At 39.2% G+C, this 19312-nt stretch overlaps 1 pseudogene; it reads left to right on the forward strand.

The window, feature by feature from the left end:
- Nucleotides 1-15818: 15818 nt before the first annotated feature.
- On the forward strand, nt 15819-17992 carry LOC149146798 (chromatin remodeling protein DDM1 pseudogene; annotated as a pseudogene).
- The last annotated feature ends 1320 nt before the right edge of the window (nt 17993-19312 follow it).

A 19312-nucleotide genomic window follows, 5' to 3' on the forward strand; every position in this document is an offset into this window, starting at 1 on the left:
GTGGTCCTTTAAATATCCTTTGCTCTACTTCGCTATAGCTGATATTTCTATCGATCGCGAAATAAGTCACAAAACTGCCCAACGTGCGATCAACCCAGTGATCCATAGCCCGCATGATATTGCTTTCTGATGCTTTCAGACGTCACACCAGTTCAGGAATCCACACTATAGGGACTTCGAGCCTCCACGTCCCTTGACTATCGGCTAATTTAAACAACCACTCATACAGTTCTTCAGGGAACAAGAAGAACACATCGGCCTCGTCTGTGTACAAAAATCTCTGCAACCACTGCTCCTTGGATAATTTAGGGCTCTGGTACTCTTGAGTCGCAAACGCATGTGATTTTCGATCAATCCACTTATCAAGCTCTTTCTTCGTAGGAAACCATTTATCACACAAATCTCAAATAGATCCCGATCCCGGCAACAAAACCATTTGTTGGCTTAAGGGGGTCTAACCCAGGTTCAGAGTTGTTTGCGCCAACCAACAAAACCCTAACTGTTGGCCCTTTTGGCAACAACCTGCCTAGCATAGGCTGTAGTCTCACCCGAAGCAGTATTAGGGGATGTTAGAACCAGGTTTCTGCATCTAGGGACATGTGATAAGTGGTTCTTAAGCTCCTATAGTTCAAATCTTCATTCCCGCATATCAGTAGTCTCCTATGGCTCGCTATTGCAACTCTATGAAAATGGCTTCAACATCTTCGCGAAGGTCTGCGATTAGTCTTTGTGGACCTTAAACAGGAAAATTACCTACTTTCGTGCATCAATAAATAACCCTAGATTCGCGCAGATCTATCCAATTCATTAGAAAACATAGCAGAATCAACCCTTAACTTCACGAACACAGATAATTACTTAAAGCATGCATAAATAAGATAGATTCAGTAGTTTCGTGCACCATTCATACATTATTTCACGAAAACATATTATTGAGCGACAGAATATAATATAAACAGAAACAACAGAAATGCTCAGATTGCACAGTGATTCTTCAAAATCAGTCTTTATTGATCTTAAGGTTCATATTACAGACTCTTCTACCCTACGCACTCAACTACATGGGTCCGCGCACTCAACTATGGACTTACCAAGGCCTCCTGCGCACTCAGCTACAAGAGCCTTCCCCTTCTTGCCTAAGTACAGGAAGCAGAGCCATCCTGCCTTAACACTTGCCGAAAACAACAAAAACCATTCAAAGTCCACAATTCTTCCTTCTATATTTTTTCTAAGACTCGTTATGACTTAACTATTTATAGCTTTCTTCCATACAATACCATACTTCGCAAACCATGGAAGAATCTTAAAACTGACCCAAACAAGGGGCTAAGACCCCTTTGACTCCTAACTACCTGCACATTCTGCATCCACATTTCGCAGAGACTTTAGATATTTTACAAAAATTTATACAAAACTTGGGTTAACTAACTCCAAAACTGACCCTAGGGACCCTATCCCAACAACATTCTCCACTCATTCTAAAAGAAAGAAAAATGTTGGTCCAAGAAATCAAGGTCAAGGGTTCAAGTCGGGATTCAAAGAAGGAAGAAAATGAAGTTGCTTCAATTGTAACAGGTTTGGCCACTTCGCTAGAGAGTGTCCTCTCAAGAAGGATACTCCAAAAGATGATGACAACAATAACAACAACTACAAAGGCAATGGCAATCAAAGGAACAAGAAGTTCAACAACAAAGGAAAGAGGAATGCTCCCATTGCTCGAAATGGAAATGGCCATCCTCCCAAGAAGTTGAGAAACTTCAGGTATGAAGAAGTTAATGTTGTAAAGCAAAAAGAATTTTATCTTATTTATGCCCTCACCACCGCCTCTCCTCTGGATACATTAAATCATTGGTTAATTGATAGTGGTGCCTCAAGGCACTTCACTGGGTACAAATAAACTCTCTCTAACTTGATTGAAAAGAAGACAAATATGGAGATTGTACTTGGGGATAATGCCACTTATTCCGAAAAAAGAATTGAGATTGTTACTCTCCACTTAAATCAAGGTCAAACTCTTCATTTACAAGAAGCATTATATGTACTTGATCTGAAAAATAACTTGGTCTCTATTTTTGTGACGGAAGATAAAGGTTTCAAGGTGTCATTCATTGATGGGAAGGTTCGTGTTTGGCGAAGACCATTATGCACCTAGCACTATATCCATCTCTTTGAGTTATAAGGCATAGATCTCTGTTTGTAGTTTTAGTCCTTGTATTTGGATTGAAATATTATGACACTCTCCTATTCCTCAAACGTTTTCCCAGTAGCAACAGTCATGGCCAAGTCCCTGATTAGGCACACACAAAGATTAACTTGTTTAGAAAGATCAATATTTATACAATTATTAGTACTGCAATATTTATACAATTATTAGTATTGTTAGAATCTACAAGTATATTGACATTTGTCTCTTATGAGCCCTTTAAGTTTTATGGTTTTAGGTCATAATCTCCTCGCCATGACCTAAAACCAAAAAACAACAAACGTCTGCAAAATATGTTCCACCACACCTTCCAAAGCAGAAAACCCAGTCTCCATCATGATTTCGCTGGACACATGAGATTGCAGCTAATAATGTGTTTTGTGATGTTTCCTCAAGGCTTGGATCTACATTGTATGTATAGTGATGTCTTCATCATAATTTTGTACTTCTACTTGCCTTCCATCTTCTATTTTATAGTAGCATTGGGACATATCTTCACATTTATGCCCTGGTGTCCATTTTTCCCCACACTTGTCACAATTGTTTTTCTTTTTTATCTTTTTATCTGATTCATGACTTGAAGTGTCTAACTCCTCAACTTCATAAGTATATAATGTCTTATTCAGGCATCTATGTACTAACGGCCATCTATCTCCACAATATTTGTATTTGTTTTTCTATTTCGTATCTAAGTATTGTTGTTGGTTTTCATCTTCCTTGATGAAAGATGGCCTGTTGAACTTGTTTTTTTGTTTAAGAAGCCTCGTTGCATGCCTAACTTCATCAACAGTATTGGACTTGCATAGTTTCAATTCAACACGAACAGTGTTTTAGTCCACAAATATACATCTTCCATAGCTAATCCTCAATGAATCGGATGTGTTGTATTGCCAAGACTTTCCATTCATGGGTATAATCACTTACAAAGCCCTTTTGTTTGAGATGTATAAATTTGTAGATAAATGCCTTTCGAAATAATCACATCATTACGATTTGGTCGACGTTTCAAACCAACCAATGTGGTTCATCCTCAGGACAAGGTGAAATAAATTATACAATCTTCGGCAATAAATAGTAAGGATACATCATTGCTCCAGGTTAGCCGTTGGAGAACTATTAAACAAGAAAATTATTATTTTTATTTAAAAAGTTTTAATATTTTTAGTTTTACTTAAAAAGTTTTAATATATTGATATTATTTAAAACTAAAGAATTTTTTATATATTTTAATTAAAAAGGTTTAATATTATAATACTATATAAATTCCCAAAAAATATTTTAGATCTAAATTATTTAATAATCCTTAATTTAGTAATACAAAGTTTTAATGTTTTAACATGGTTTTCGCACATGGTTTTGGACGCAATGGTTTTCGGTCCATGGTATTGGATGCTTCGGCATGTATAAATATGTATTGTAACATTGAAAGGGATATAATGAAAAATCAAACTGGTAGTCTCGGTTTTAGGATCCAGGGGAAAATCTCTGTGTATATGTGTTTTATGTGTTATGCTCTCACATTGTTTATTTTCTGTGTTTTAGAATTCGTATGCAGGTAATTTCTGTACAGGCTTAAAACCTACGTATCTTTCCCAAATGGGGGAATTTCTGTTAGATATGGCCTTGGTGATATACTTTCCCTAGTGAAAATGTAGCACTGCTTTGACAACCCAACATAGTTGCATGCTAAATTGACAAGGGCTCTCCCCAATGCTTGGGAAACTGACTCAGTATGCTAATTTTTTTCCCAAGAGCTAAAAATTGTTAGGATATTCCAACACATAAGAAATAGTTAAGTATAACTTGGTTTATTGTAGAGTTAGGTAAAGTGTGTTTTTTTACTATGTACATTTGTAACTTACAATCCGACAATCACGATATGTTCTAGACATGAATTGATCTGAGGGTTCATTCTCTCCTTGATATTACTGACACTTGATATGTGGCTTAACACACGATTGGTCCATGATCTCTATTTAAAGAGCATGGAGGATCATCTGTAGGGTGACCATTCATGAGAGAAGCTTATCTAAATTTTTTTTCTTTTATTAATAAATTGCTTGAAGTGGTTGTGTTGGCTCAGGCTGTGGACTATTTCTCTCTTTGAAGGTTTTAACCACGTCAAGAATAGTGGTGTATTGATCTGTAATCTGTTTGTGAGAGGTGTCCTTGGTGTTTTATCTGAGGAACTTACCCTGTAAATTCCTACATGGTATGAGAGCGAAGTTGAAGGCCGCATCCATTGTTGATCCAAATCTGAAGCCGGTACAACTGCATCTGACTGTCGTTTCCTAGATCTAATGTTTCTGACTGTTTTCGGGCTGAGAGAACTGCTCTATTGTGTTAGGATCATCTATTCCACTAAGAAACCCCTTTCGTTTCACGTGAAAAAGGTTTCTGGTAGCCCTAGCTACGTCATTTTTAAGATCTGGAGGTATACAATCTTTATTCGTAGTTTTAGTTATTCATCTCTCTATTTATTTCTGTTTATTTAGCTCTCTATTTTTTATTACTAGATCTATACCTTTCATTTATGTGTATGTTCTTTACCCCGCGACTCTGTGTGATCTGGGCAAATCAAAAATAGAAAAGAAGGATTTTTCTCATGTGTATGCTCTTTTCTATCGTGCCTTAGTGTGATCTCGGAAAATCAGAAACATTGAGGAAAAAATTTAGTTTCCGGCAAAAGCTAACATCAAGCCATAAGGTTTGGTTTTTTGCATGTCCATGTTGGATTGTGTGGTTTTTTATTTTGCAGACAAAAAAAGCTTTTTCAAGTAAGCACGCACCCCAAAGCTTCAGTTACTAAAAACAAAAAAAAAAAAAAAAACAGAAAAAAACCTCTTCCTCTTTTGAAAAAATTACTAACCTTTTAAACTAGCTCACTTGGTCCAAAGTTACTTTATGAGAATAGAGGTCTTGGGTTCAAGTCTTTCTTTTTGTTGAGTTACTTTTTCAAAAAGCACATATAACTTATGTTTTAAGGTTACTATATGTAAAAGTGTTCTCACCCATTATAAAAAGTGAGTCACTTATAATTTTAAAGTCTCTTTATCTTTTATTTAAGTTACAATTTAATGAATAGCTCAAAAAGTACCATTGTAAAACTAACTTTCACTTATTTATAAAAGTGGGTCACATAAAATATTTTTTTTGAAAGTGAGCTAACTAGATTAAGTTTGGAAGGGGGGGGGGGGGGTTTAAATATAACAGTATCATTCACTTCCGCACATTCACGCACTTCGTCAACAACGTTTCTTCAAAAAACCATAATTTCTTCATCCGGAAGATGTTTTCAGCGCCGTTTTTTTTTATCAGCCTAATTTTTCGAGATCTTCCCATTGGAACACTTAGTTTTAGCATCTACAGCTTCAATTTCTATTAAAATGGAAATTCTATGACAAGTTATTCTTGATAGCACCAACTACTTCCACTGGTGGTCCTACATTATGGATTTACTTAGAAGTAAAGGTCTTTACAGAATAGCCGCAAGCCAAGAAACTAAACCTAAAGATGAAGATAAGGCAGCGAAATGGGAAAATGGGCAAGATCAAGCACGTGGGTTAATAGGGATGTCTATTTCTCGCGACCTTAGATTCCATATCGCAGAACTTGATACCTCTAATGAAGCAATGAATCAGCGTACTAAAGTTTTTGAAATTAAAAATGAAATTAGAGCCATCAACTCGAAGTGAATTGCTTACGTTGGACCCCAATAATTTTTCTTCCATTGAAGATTTTTTGTCCAAATTCAAAACCCTTAGACTTCTCTTGGAAGGTGTTAAGGTTAAGAAATAAAATGGTAGCCTTATCTATTCCATTCTTACTAAGTTGGGACCAACCTACTCTGTGTTTGTTTCCACCTTCCATTCTACTAGAGAAGCCTTCACTTCTAAAGGACAAGTCTACAAGTCCCCCTATTTTGATGCCTTTTGTGATTCTTTAATAAGAGAACAAGAAAAACTCTTACATCTTGGTCTTCTTAATCTTGGAAACTCTTCTAAGTAAGCCTTAGCTGCCCAACAGCAACCAAATTCAAAGAATCCTAAGAAGCAGTATCTTAAAAAGAATGGTCCTAAACCAAACAAGGGTCCTAAGCAATTCAAGTCTCAAAATGATAAGGCAAATAAAAACAAAGGGAAGAACACTGATAGACATTGCCACCTTTGTAGTCGAGATGGCGACTTAGAATCCAAATGCTTTAAGAAGATAGAAGCCTTGGAAGCAGTAATGAATAAGCATAACATCCATTTGGATCATTCTTCAACTTCAACTTCATCTTCAGGAATAGCACTTTCTTCATGTGGTTGTCAAGCATCTCGGTCTGGTTCATACACTTAATGTAGCTTCCTCTTCTCATTCTCATGAGTGGCTCATTGATTTTGAAGCTTCTTATCACATGGCCAAAAACAAAGCCATGTTTTCTTCTTTAAATGATTGTAACACGAAACATATATTTGTTGGTGATGATAGATCTCTTCGTGTTGTAGGGATTGGAACTATTCATCTAGACAATGGTCAATTTAATGATGTATTGTGTTCCAACTTATCCTGCAACCTTCTATCTGTATATCAGATAACTCATTCGGGTGAAGGTAAAATCGTTGAATTTTCACCTCACGATGTTGTAATTAAGGACCTAAGAAACCCTAGACAGATTTTAGCTACTGGCATTGCTGATGATTCTACAAGGTTGTATAAGTTTAACTTTGGGTCATCAACTCTTCCCTCAGTATTTGTTGCTCATAATGATGAAGTGATCAAACTTTGGCATGAGCGATTTGGTCACTTAAACTATCGCTCCCTTCAAAATCTATGTAAAGAAAATATGGTGACAGGGCTTCCTATGGTATCTTGCAGAGATGGTGTTTGTTCCAGATGTGTACTCAGAAAACATCATCGAGATAGTTTTGAAAAATGTGCCTCTTGGCACGCCCCAGCCCCTTTACAGCTTGTGCATAGTGATTTATGTGGTCCACTTCCAGTTGTTTCATTCTCTGACTACAAGTATTTCTTAACTTTCATTGATGACTTCTTTAGACACACTTGGGTATACTTCTTAAAAATCAAGAGTGAAGTATTTAACATGTTCTTGGTCTTTAAGGCCTTTGTTGAAAAACAATCTAGACATCAAATTCTTAAGCTAAGATCTGATAATGGCGGAGAATATGGTCACATCAAATTCATCAACTTTTGCACTGAGCATGGAATTCAAATGTAATATATTGTTCCATATACTCCACAAAAAAATGGTGTAGTTGAAAGGAAGAATCGCACCTTAAAGGAAATGGCTAATTGTATGCTTCAATCCAAAGGACTTAGTCTTAATTTTTGGGCAAAAACAATTAACTGTGCAAATTACATAGTAAATCGCACTCCTACTAAGGTTTTAAAGAATATCACTCCAAAGAAGCATGGAGCTCAATTAAACCAAATGTAAGTCACTTTCGTGTTTTTGGAAGTGAAGCATCGGCCCATATTCCAGATGAGAAACATAAAACTTTAGAACCTAAGAGTGAAAAATGTATTTTTGTTGGATATTTTGAAGATGTAAAAGGATATAGACTTATTCCACTTAAGTCCAAAAATGTTATCATTAGAAGAGATGTAAAGTTTGCTGAAAATATATCGGGCTACGAGCCTAGTTCGGTGGATGTGCCACCTCTCTCTATCTCTTCTACTTCTGAAAATACTTCTTCTTCAGATGATGACATCGAGGATCACAATCCTCTCCCACCTTCTCAGGATCCTCCTTCAGCTCCTCAGCTTCCAAAATGGGTATGTGCTACTCAGGATGCAGTAGGTGCTCTTGCAGGGGATCCTACAGATCAACGACATACACATTCTCAGTTCGATAGAGCCTCTTCTTTACTGGCTCAAGCTCCAGTGAATTATGATCCTGACACCTTTGCAAAAGCTTCAGGCCATCCAGATTGGGACACGGCTATGAATGAAGAATATCGTTCATTATTGGAGAGTGATACATGGGATCTTGTTCCTCTTCCAAAGGGATGAAAACTTGTTAGATGCAAATGGGTTTACAGAACCAAGTATGGACCAGATGGAAAAGTTGATAAACATAAAGCTCGTCTTGTTGCTGAGGGTTTTTCACAAGTTGAAGGCATTCACTATACTGAAACCTTCTCCCATGTTGCCAAAATGAACTATATTTGCCTTGTTCTTTCCCTTGCTGCCTATTTCAAATGGGAAGTCCATCAGATGGATGTTAAATCTTCCTTCTTGCATGGGGACTTGCATGAATAAATCTATATGGAACAACCTACTAGCTTTACACAAACAGACTCCAGCCTTGTATGTCGACTTAAGAAATCCCTTTATGGTCTCAAGCAAGCCCCTCGGGCTTGGTATGCCAAAATGGATAGCTTTCTTTTAGATACTGGCTTTTCTAGGTGTCATTATGACAATACTATCTACACCAAGTGATCTGAATTGGATCCTTAAACTCTCTTAAAGTTACCCAAACTTTGTAAAGAAACTCATGCCGAAGTTCAAAGTCTTGTGGATATCGAGCTTATCAGCAATAACCTCTAAACAATGGCAATTTGTGGGCAGAACGGAACAACAAGGACCCTCAGTCAAAGCGCGCAGACCGTTGGCCCATGGTGACCGCGCACTGGCACAAATTGGCAATCAGGAGGCCAAATCCAAATCGCGTATCGCAGGGCATCCCCCTCAGTGAAGGAAATCCCCAAGCACTCGGTCACGAGGAAAAGGCATAAAATCGTACGAGAATCGTTGATCCCGTCAGAAGGCAGGTCCCGCACCAAAACCAGTAGGATATCGCGAGCACTTTAGGCGGTAAGTGGGTTCGACCGAATCCCGCGTGATTCCATACACTGGGTGACAAGTGTCCAACGAATGAGAGAGAAAACCGCTCACATCGCACGAGTAAAGGTCACGCAACTTACTTGTGTGATATGGACGAAGACCGTAGGATTTGGAGGCTCCAAATCAACGGCGGAGATGTGACCAATGGACGACCAGATTTGACAAAGTCATAAAGCAAATTGTGCAGAACTTTGAAGTCCGATGTGGACGATGAGTTGGCAAATATTCGTGTTTCGCGGGCATTCTTGGAGTATACAGAAATAACGGTCGTTTCAAACAATCGAGTGTTTCCAGTGAACCTGACACTTATCTGTTACGGAATAGGTGGCCACTTCCTTGTGAGGTGTGATGCAGTGATTGTAATAGTTGAAGAAGGGATTTGAACAGACAGAAGCAGGGAACGAGAGAGTTGAAAGCGGAAACGAACAATCAGGAAGCAGATGGCTTAAAGCCACAGACTGACAGCGATAGAGGGGGGAGAAGAAGAGAGGAGAGAGAATAGCGAGAAAAAGTTGAATGCGCAGAGAGTCTTTGGAGTCACTCGGAGGTCGAGTGAAAAGCCAGAGAGCTCAATTGACAGCAAGATATTGTTGTTGGAGTTGCTTGGAGGTCGAGCGACTCACAAAGGCATGCAAAGGGCGAGAGAAAGATCTTACAGAGCTAGAGCAAAGAAGCACGAGCCACAGCCAGAGCCAAGAGCCAAAGCGAACGCCAGAAGCGAGAGCTGAGAGCCAGAACCAAAGCCCGAGCCAAAGAGCCAGAGCTAGAGTCAAAGCCAAGAGCCAAAGCAAGAGCCAGAACCACAGCCAAGAGCCAAAGCCAGAAAGCCTAAGAGCTCCAAGAGCCAAGGGATAAGATGGTGTTCTGAGCCCAATGTTCATGTGTAAAACATTGGAGTTGAGTGTGGAACTTGTAAAAGAACTATTGCCATAATCCCAGGCAGCCTAGTCAAGTTGACTAGAGCTCAAAGAGACGTAGCCCAAGCGTTTCGGGTGAACTCCGTATTAAATTGTTGTCTTATGTGTTTGCTTATTGTTACATTTGTCTATTATCATATGTATTTACATATCAGCATGAACAACCGAATTTTAAAAGCACATAAACAGTTAAAAACATATGCCAGCATACACCTTATTTTCAAGCATTTCTTAATTCCGCATTGGTTAATCATTAAGACTTGGGAAAATTTAAAGCTTTGGAAGTGGGAGAGGTTCTTGTAAGTTAGACAAGAATCCTAAAAGCTTCATTTTCAGATCAGGTGGTATCAGAGCTTAAGATTGATTAACCCCACCTTCAATGAAAGTTGTATCAAAGTGCTTAATTGACAGAGCAAAGATTGCTTGTCTGAAAGGTTTTTGGACAGTCAAGGATTGATTGCCTCAATGATTGTATGCTTGGTTGAAAACTGACTATTGTTTGAGTTTGCAAAGGTGAAGGGAAAACTATTGATAGCTCAGTCCAGGAAGGACAAGAAGGAAGAAAGGCTGAAGGCATTCTTCTATCCCAAAGGACCTCAGGGCAATCCTTGAAGCACAAAAGGTTGTTCTAAGAGGTTACTGAATAAGCTCTTTAATAATCTTGTTTGAAGTTATTTTGTTCATTTGCATAATGACAACTTCTACAAGTGAATCCTCGAATTCTTCTTTCTTCACAAGTTCCTTTGATGGAGACATGAAGCAAGACTTGTTCATCATGATGAAAAAGGTAAGAGAAATGTATGAGGATGGAAGGAAGAGCAGCATACTTAGAGAGTAGTTGAATTCTGCGGAGGAAGAAAAGCATATGCTTTCTGGCAAATTGCAGGAAATGGAGAGACAACTTCATATTGCAAATATGAACCTGAAAAGGATGCATGAGTTGGAGTCACAACTCTTTGTTGCCAAAGAAGCCTTGGTCAAGTATCAGCTTGAAGAAGAGGTAAACCATTCCAGTTTGTCTTCAAATTCTTCTAAGAATGCTTATATTGGTTCTTTTGAAAAACATACTAGAGGCATAGGTTCCAAGCTAATGTCCAAGATGGGCTATGAAGGAAAAGGATTGCGAAAATATGCACAAGGTATTGTTGAGCCAATAATAGTTGAGGAAACGCCCAAGTATTTGGGTCTCGGTTATGAACAGTCTTATGGAGAGAGTTCCAAAGCTTCCATGAAGGCCATTGAAACAGTTCCAAAAAGGAGTTTCATTGCAGGTCCTCTACCTCAGAAGTGTGAGGATTGTATTCAGGAGGAATGCAATAGCTCGAAACATCATTCGCAGGATGCAGGTGTTCAAAAGCACACACTTGAACCAGAGAGTTGTGGAAACTCTGATAGCCTTGAAGAAAGTGATGGTGTTCCAAAGGGAGCCACTTCTTCATTTGCTTCACCTACTCCTGAAGGCAATAAAGGTGAAAAAGGCAAGTATAAATCTGGTTCTAAACACATTCCTTTTGATTTTGTAAAGCCTGGAAAAAGAATTGCATGTTCCTTTTGTGGTTTGGATAACCATTATGTTTCTAGATGTTGGAAGAGGATGGCCACATATAAGAAACTTTTGAAGGAAAAGAAGCAAGCAGCGAAAGGTCCACAGGACAAGGCAAATCATGCTGTCAAAAAGATGCACATGTGTTGCACTCAATGCCATAAGCAAGGCATCTTACTAAAAGGTGTTGGACTTTGAATCCAGCACTGCTTCCACCAAAGCTAAAGGAGAAGGTGGGAAAAGAAAATCGCAGGGATGGAAATAAGATTCCATGATTGGTGTGTTTCAGGATGATTCACATATTGATGCTAATGTGCAAACCAAGGAGAGACCTTTGAATGGATTGGTAAGAAATGGTTAGAATTCTTATCCAATTAAGACTGCATGTCCTTTGATGCATCTGTTTGCATTTCTTTGTGGAATAAATGCAAGTTGCAGGATCTTACCAAAATGGTAAATGGAAAGAAGTTGAGTAGAAAACTCACTTTATTGTTGCAACAATATGTTCATTTCAACTTCAAAAGTACAGTGTACTTAAGCGAAAGTTGATAGATGGAATGCATGCATGAGCATGAGATGCATGTAATGTTGGCTTGGGAGAAGTTAACTTGGTCTCCAAAATGGAGATAATGATGAAGTGTTTCATCTTTTGGAAAAGAGTCCTAAAGGTCTTTTTCTACATGTTTGACCTGAAGGGTCATTTGTTTTAAAGGCATGTTTTATTGGCTTGTTATCTAGTCAATCATTTGTATGCAGATATAAGACAAGGAAGGGTTCACAAGATGTGAAATATGTTTCTTTGTTGAAGCAGGAGTTAGTCCATCTAGTTGTTGTCTGTATACCTGCTGTTGTTAATAGTTGTTGTTGGCAGCTTTTCAAACAGGTACAAATGAAAGTTTTTTGAAGCAGATGTACTTCAAATTCGTTTGAGCCACCTTGGATCAAAGATCAAGGTAAAAAATTTCAAACTACCTTCTGTAAACTTCACAGCAGAAGTTATGCATGAAGTCAAGGAGGAAAACAGTTCTTCCCAAGACGACCAACCCATCCAAGAAGGGAAGTGGTTAGAGATTGTGGTTCAGAGGCACTATGCAAAGGGAAGTGTAGGGAGGTTGAAAGAAGAGGGTTTTGTTCCTCTCATTTACTGCTGAGATCAATATATCAGTGTTTTGGTGGACCAAAAGTTCTTTTAGTGGGAATGCGTGATCCGAATTGGATCCTTAAACTCTCTTAAAGATACCCAAACTTTGTAAAGGTCAAAGTTCAAAGTCTTGTGGATATCAAGCTTATCAGAAATAACCTCTAAACAATGGCAATTTGTGGTCAGCACGAAACAACGAGGACCCTCAGTCAAAGCGTGCAAACTGTTGGCCCATGGTGACCGCACACTGGCACAAATTGGCAATCGGGAGGCTGAAACCAAAAACAGAGGCAATTTCTAATACGCGATTAGCGCTCGGTCACGAGGAAAAGGCATAAAACCGTAAGGGAATCGCTGATTCCGTCAGAAGGTGGGTCCCGCGCCAAAACCGGCAGGATATCGCGAGAGATCAGGCGGTAAGCGGGTTCGACAGAGTTCTGCGCGATTCCATACAATGGGTGACACGTGTCTAGTGGATGAGAGAGAAAACCGCTCACATCGCGCGAGTAAAGGTCATGCAACTTACCCGTGCGATATGGACAGAGACCATAGGATCTGGAGGCTCCAGATCAACGGCGGAGATGTGATCGATGGATGACCGGATTTGACAAATTCATAAAGCAGATTGTGCGGGACTTTGAAGTCTGACATGGACGATGAGTTGGTAGAGATTCGTGTTTCGTTGGAGTAAACGGAAATAACGGTTGTTTCAAATGATCGAGTGTTTTCGGTGAACCTGACACTTATCCGTTACGGAATAGGTAGCCACTTCCCTGTGAGGTGTGATGCAGTGACTGTAACAGCTGAAGAAGGGATTCGAACGGACAGAGGCAGGGAATGAGAGCGCTGAAAGTGAAAAAGAACAGTCAAGAAGCAGATGGCTTAAAGCCACAGACTGACACAGATAGAGGGGGGAGAAGAAGAGAGGAGAGCGAACAGCGAGAAAAAGCTGAATGCGCAGAGAGTCTTTGGAGTCGCTCAGAGGTTGAGTGAAAAGCCAGAGAGCTCAATTGACAGCAAGATATTGTTGTTGGAGTTGCTTAGAGGTCGAGCGACTCACAGAGGCATGCAAAGGCCAAGAGAAAGAGCTTAAAGAGCCAGAGTAGAGAGCCAAAAGCCACAGCCAGAGCCAAGAGCCAGAAAGCCGAAGAGCTCCAAGAGCCAAGGGATAAGATGATGTTCTGAGCCCAATGTTCCTGTGTAAAACATTGGAGTTGAGTGTGGAACTTGTAAAAGAACTGTTGCCATAATCCCAGGGAGCCTAGTCGAGTTGACTAGAACCCAAGGAGATGTAGCGCAAGCGTTTCGGGTGAACTTCGTATTAAATTGTTGTCTTATGTGTTTTCTTATTACTGCATTTGTCTATTATCATATGTATTTACATATCAGCACGAACAACCGAATTTTAAAAGCACATAAACAGTTAAAAACACATGCTAGCATACACCTTATTTTCAAGCATTTCTTAATTCCGTATTGGTTAATCATTGAGACTAGGGAAAATTTAAAGCTTTGGAAGTGGGAGAGGTTCTTGTAAGTTAGAAAAGAATCCTAAGAGCCCCATTTTCATATCACCAAGAAAGTGGGTAAGTCTCTTATCATTCTTGTTCTTTATGTTAATGATCTTATCCATACTGGTAGCGATCCAACCTTATAAACCATGTGAAGTCCAGCCTTAAAAAGAAGTTTGAAATGATAGACTTAGGACACTTGCATTATTTTCTTGGTCTTCAAGTCTTGCAATCAAAGGAAGGTATTTCCCTTTCCCAATCCAATTATGCCTATGATATTTTACGCCACTTTCACATGGAAGACTGTAAGCTAGCCCTTTCTCCCTTTCAGTCTGGAACCAAACTTTCAGTCACTTGTACTTCCCTTGAAGTTTATGCTACCTTATACCGCCAGCTTGTAGGAAAACTTTTGTATCTAACCCATACTCATCCTGACCTTTCCTTTGTTGTTGGCCTTATTGCTTGGTTTATGCAAAACCCACATGAAAGTCATTGGAAAGTAGCTAAAAGAATACTTCGTTATGTTCGAGGTACAGTTCAGTTTCGGATTCATTACAATGCAAAAGCATCTCCTCTATTGGTTGGTTTCACTGATTCCGATTGGGTTGGTGACCCTAATGATCGGAAGTCTACTGCAGGTTATGTCTTCACTCTTGGTTCTGGACCTATTACATGGGCTTGCAAGAAACAAAGTGCCATTTCTCTTTCTTCAGCAGAAGCAAAGTATCGTGGCACCATAGAAGCTAGTAAGGAAACCCTGTGGCTTCGTCAGATCTTGTCAGAGTTTGGCTTTCAGCAGCAGCGTCCGACTACACTTTGGTGTGATAATCAAAGTGCCATTCAACTATGCAAAGATCCAGTCCAACATCAGCACAGCAAACACATTGAACTACACATGCACTTCATCAGAAAGTTCATTCATGACCATGTTCTTGAAATGCAATATTGTTCAACCGATGATCAAGTTGCAGACATCTTTACAAAGGCTCTCACAAAGGTGAAGTTTTGCCCACTCAATTGCTTTTTCTGGGGGATATTGTAGGGTTTTATGACCTGCTGAAAATTGGTTGAATTTTGGGTGTTTATTCACAGTATATCGTTCAGTGCCCTAGAATTGGTTGAAACAATTCCAATTGGGAGGGATTTTGCGACCCCTACACCTAGGGGGCTCTCATCTACATACATCTAATTGGGCCTAGGAAGGATATGAAGAGGGGTACAACATAGCGGCCATGGATATTCTCATCTCTCCATTTATTGACTTGGTCATTTTCATTTATTTTGTATGCGCAAAAATACACCAAAAAAATAAAAATAAAACAAATTGAATGAGCAAAGGGACGGAGTCAACCATTAAAACAAATTCAAACATATAACTTAAGAGATGCTCTCAATTTTCTCAACTCAGCGCCTAAAGCACATCCACATCCATATCCCAGCAACTTGTCGTTTTAGAGTGACTTGCGCAGGTGTATTTCAGGTGCCAAGTCTGAGAGGTACAAATTTCACTTGGACATGGTACCCAACTTCATCTCTTTCAAACTCATGCAATATGCATGTGATTGAACACAGGAGCGGAATCCTAGTGAAGAGCTTAACACTACATCAAGCGATTAGACCATTGTCGAATTGATATTGACAAATGCTTTTAAAAATGAAGAAGGATTCAACCGCAAGTCTTAAGGGAGATGCACATTCACCTATATCTATTTTAGAAGATGAGGGAATGTCTGGAAGTGAAGTACCAGCTGTTGATGCAGATGATAATGATTTATCAATTCATGGTGAAGCATCAGAAGTTCCAAAGGATATAGCCTTGGAGGAGAAACGCCTAGAAGAAGAAGGAGCTGAGCAAGAAATGAAGGAAATGGAAAAGCAACTGAGCAATGGGAGTTCACAGATGGATCATGTGTTATTTAACAAATTGGATGAGCTTCTTAGCCAGACTCAACTTTATTCAGAGTTTCTGCTTGAGAAGATGGACGACATCACATTTATTCCAAGTGAGAATGGCAATGCAAAATCAAGTGCAGTGAAGAAAAGTGGTAGGGGTTGAAAGTGTAAGATGGTGACTAATAATGCAGACTCTTTATCATGCAAAGAAAAAGTTAAAAAATGATATCAATGTTATGATGGAGGATTGCATAGGAGGCACCCCAGTTCAAGCTTCTGATAATTTAATAGAGGAGGAGACGAACTAGAAAGAACAGATGGAACAGATGGAACTTGTTCCTCTATTGATCGGGGGAAGGTTAAAGCAAATTAAGGGTGTAAAGTGGTTGATTTCTCTGTGGAAAAATGGGCTCAATGGAATTCTAGCAGATCAAATGGGTCAAGGAAAGACGATGCAGACTATCGGTCTCATTGCTCATCTCAAGGGGTCGGGCATGCAAGGGCCCTTTTTAATAGTTGCTCCTTTTTCAACTCTCTCGAATTGGGTGAATGAAATCAATAGGTTTGTTCCAAGCATGAATGCTATAATCTATCACGGCTCCAAAATTGAGCAACAAGAGCTGAGGAAAATCCACATGCCTCACACAGTGGGTCCAACATTCCCTGTTATTGTCACTTCATATGAGGTTGTTTTGAATGATAGCAAGGCTTTGGCTCGCTATGACTAGAAATATATAGTTGTTGATGAGGGACAGCGACTAAAAAACTCCAACTTCAAATCACTAAGGGAATTGAAAACCTTACCTGCTGAAAATAACCTGCTTTTTACTGGAACACCCCTATAAAACAATTTGGCGGAACTTTGACCCTTGCTGAATTTCATTTTGCCTCAAATATTCACATCATGTGAAGAGTTTGAATCTTGGTTTGATCTAGCTGGGAAACAAAGCAATGCAATGAGGCAGGGAGAAATTGAAGAGAAAAGCAGAGTTCAAGTAATTTCAAAGCTTCATTTGATCCTTGGACCATCTCTTCTTAGAAGGTTGAATGAAGAGGTTGAGCAATCCTGCCCAGGGAAAAAGAGATAATTTTGTATGCAAATATGATAGAACATCAGAAGCAGATCCAAAATCATTTGGTCAACAAAACACTTGATGTTTATTTGCACAACAAACTAGAAAATGTCACAGGCCTAAAGGGAAAGTTGAACAAATTGATGATTCAACTGCGAAAGAATTACAACCACCCTGATCTTTTGGAGTCACAGTTTGATCAATCATTCGAATATCCATCAGTGGAGCAGTTGGTTAAGCAGTGTGGTAAATTTGGTTTGCTAGACAGGCTATTAACGCATTTGAAAGCTCAGAAACACAAGATGTTGATATTTTCTCAATGGACTAAAGTTCTTGACTTGTTGAAATACTATCTAAGTGAGAGAGGATTTTAGGTTTGTTGCACTAATGGAAGTGTTACGTTGGAAGATAGGAAAAATGAGATAAGGGATTTCAATGGCCCGGATAGCAACTTTTGTATCTTTTTACTAAGCACACGTGCTGGTTGTCTTGGAATCAAGCTTACTATTGCAAACACTTGTATTATCTATGACAGTGATTGGAATCCTCAAATGGATATGCAAGCTATGGATCGATGCCACATGATTGGACAAACACGACCTGTACATGTTTATAGGCTTATCACAACCCACTCTGTGGAGGGTCGCATGCTTAAAGTAGTGTTTGGTAAGTTAAAGTTGGAGCACTTGGTGATTGAGAAAGGACAATTGCGACAGGAACAGAATACCAACATGTTAGAGGAATTAGATCTATTTGCTTTGATCCAGCAAGAAAAAGACGAAGAGTAGGAACTCATTGTGAAACTAGTGAATCAAATCTTGTCAGGGTCATGGACAGTTCTGGTATGCTAAACAACTACTGATTATTGTTCTTAATGTTGATGTACAGGACGTTATGTGCCCATGAAACGCCCAGTGCGCAGAAGTTGAAATGGGTGTCGTTGATCGGGCTCGCATGGCTCATCTCTAGATGCAGTGTTTTCGTAACACAGTACTTGGGCTCCTCAACATGTTGAACAACAACATCAGTGGCGATATCCCGACAAACATTTCGAAATGGAAGAGCAGCGGCGGTGTGGTTGTGCTTCAAGGACAAACCATGTGTTGAAGAATCTAGGGCAATGTAGTTAGTGAGATTCTTCTTAGCATGATAACTATTTGTGAGTTAATTAACTTTACTTTGCACAATCTTCACTTCTTATTATTATTAGAGTGTGTCTTCTTATTTCATCAAATGGCAACAAAGAGACAAGAACACACGATGTTGGCTTTCTGCGAGGGCCAAAACCTCTCCCTCTTGGAGAGGAAAACCTGCACAAAATTCTTCTTATAGAGATTCCAATTGACGAATACCAAGACCATGACCCTTGACCTATGATGCCACTCCAAGACCAAGACACCAATTCTCTTCTTCATCATTGCTGAGATAACACTGGTGCCATCACTACTTGCACCACCACGATCTTCATTACTGTTGTAACACCATTATTGCACTTTTATCGAGGTCTTCACCATACCAACAAGATCACCATATATATGAATGAGATATGTACTTGAATCCACCAAGACCATGATTGTTTCATAGTTGCACCTTCACTGAGATTATAACTTTGTGATTGTGTCTTCATTGATACCATATCCATGCTTAAGATCATCATTGCACCTTTGAGACAGAGTGTGTTACTATGAGACCTTCTTATTATGATTGTGTCGAGACTATGTGTGCTACAGTGGGATCCTGAAATCACCTTTCATCACCGAGCCTATTGTGTGTTTCTTCTAATGAGATCTTCCCTGCCACAATTATGTCGAGGTTGTATCATTGTGCCACTATAATTATCTGAGATGGTTGCACCCTTGTCCGAGATTCTTGCAATCCTGCACTTGTCCGAGATTCCTGCAATCGTGCACTTGTCCGAGATTCAGTGTGCCATACGAGATCTGTGCCATCCGAAATTTCAAAGTAATCCAAAGTTTTGGACTTCATGTGGTGACTTCAGTTGTGTATATATAGTTGTTTGTCCATGTATTCAAGCTGACATGACAGTTATATATATATTTAATTCAGTTTGAGGCTGACATGACTGTGTTTCACATCATTTTGTTGGTAGACTTCTTTTTGTGCTTGTCTTGAAGGATTGTGCTTGTCTTGGAGGGCTACTTGACATTTCTATAGACTCATT

This window comes from Pinus tabuliformis, chromosome X (genome assembly GCF_031772625.1).
Source record: "Pinus tabuliformis cultivar Carrire ecotype Pingquan chromosome X, CPIR1, whole genome shotgun sequence".
In the NCBI taxonomy this organism is placed as follows: Eukaryota; Viridiplantae; Streptophyta; class Pinopsida; order Pinales; family Pinaceae; genus Pinus; species Pinus tabuliformis.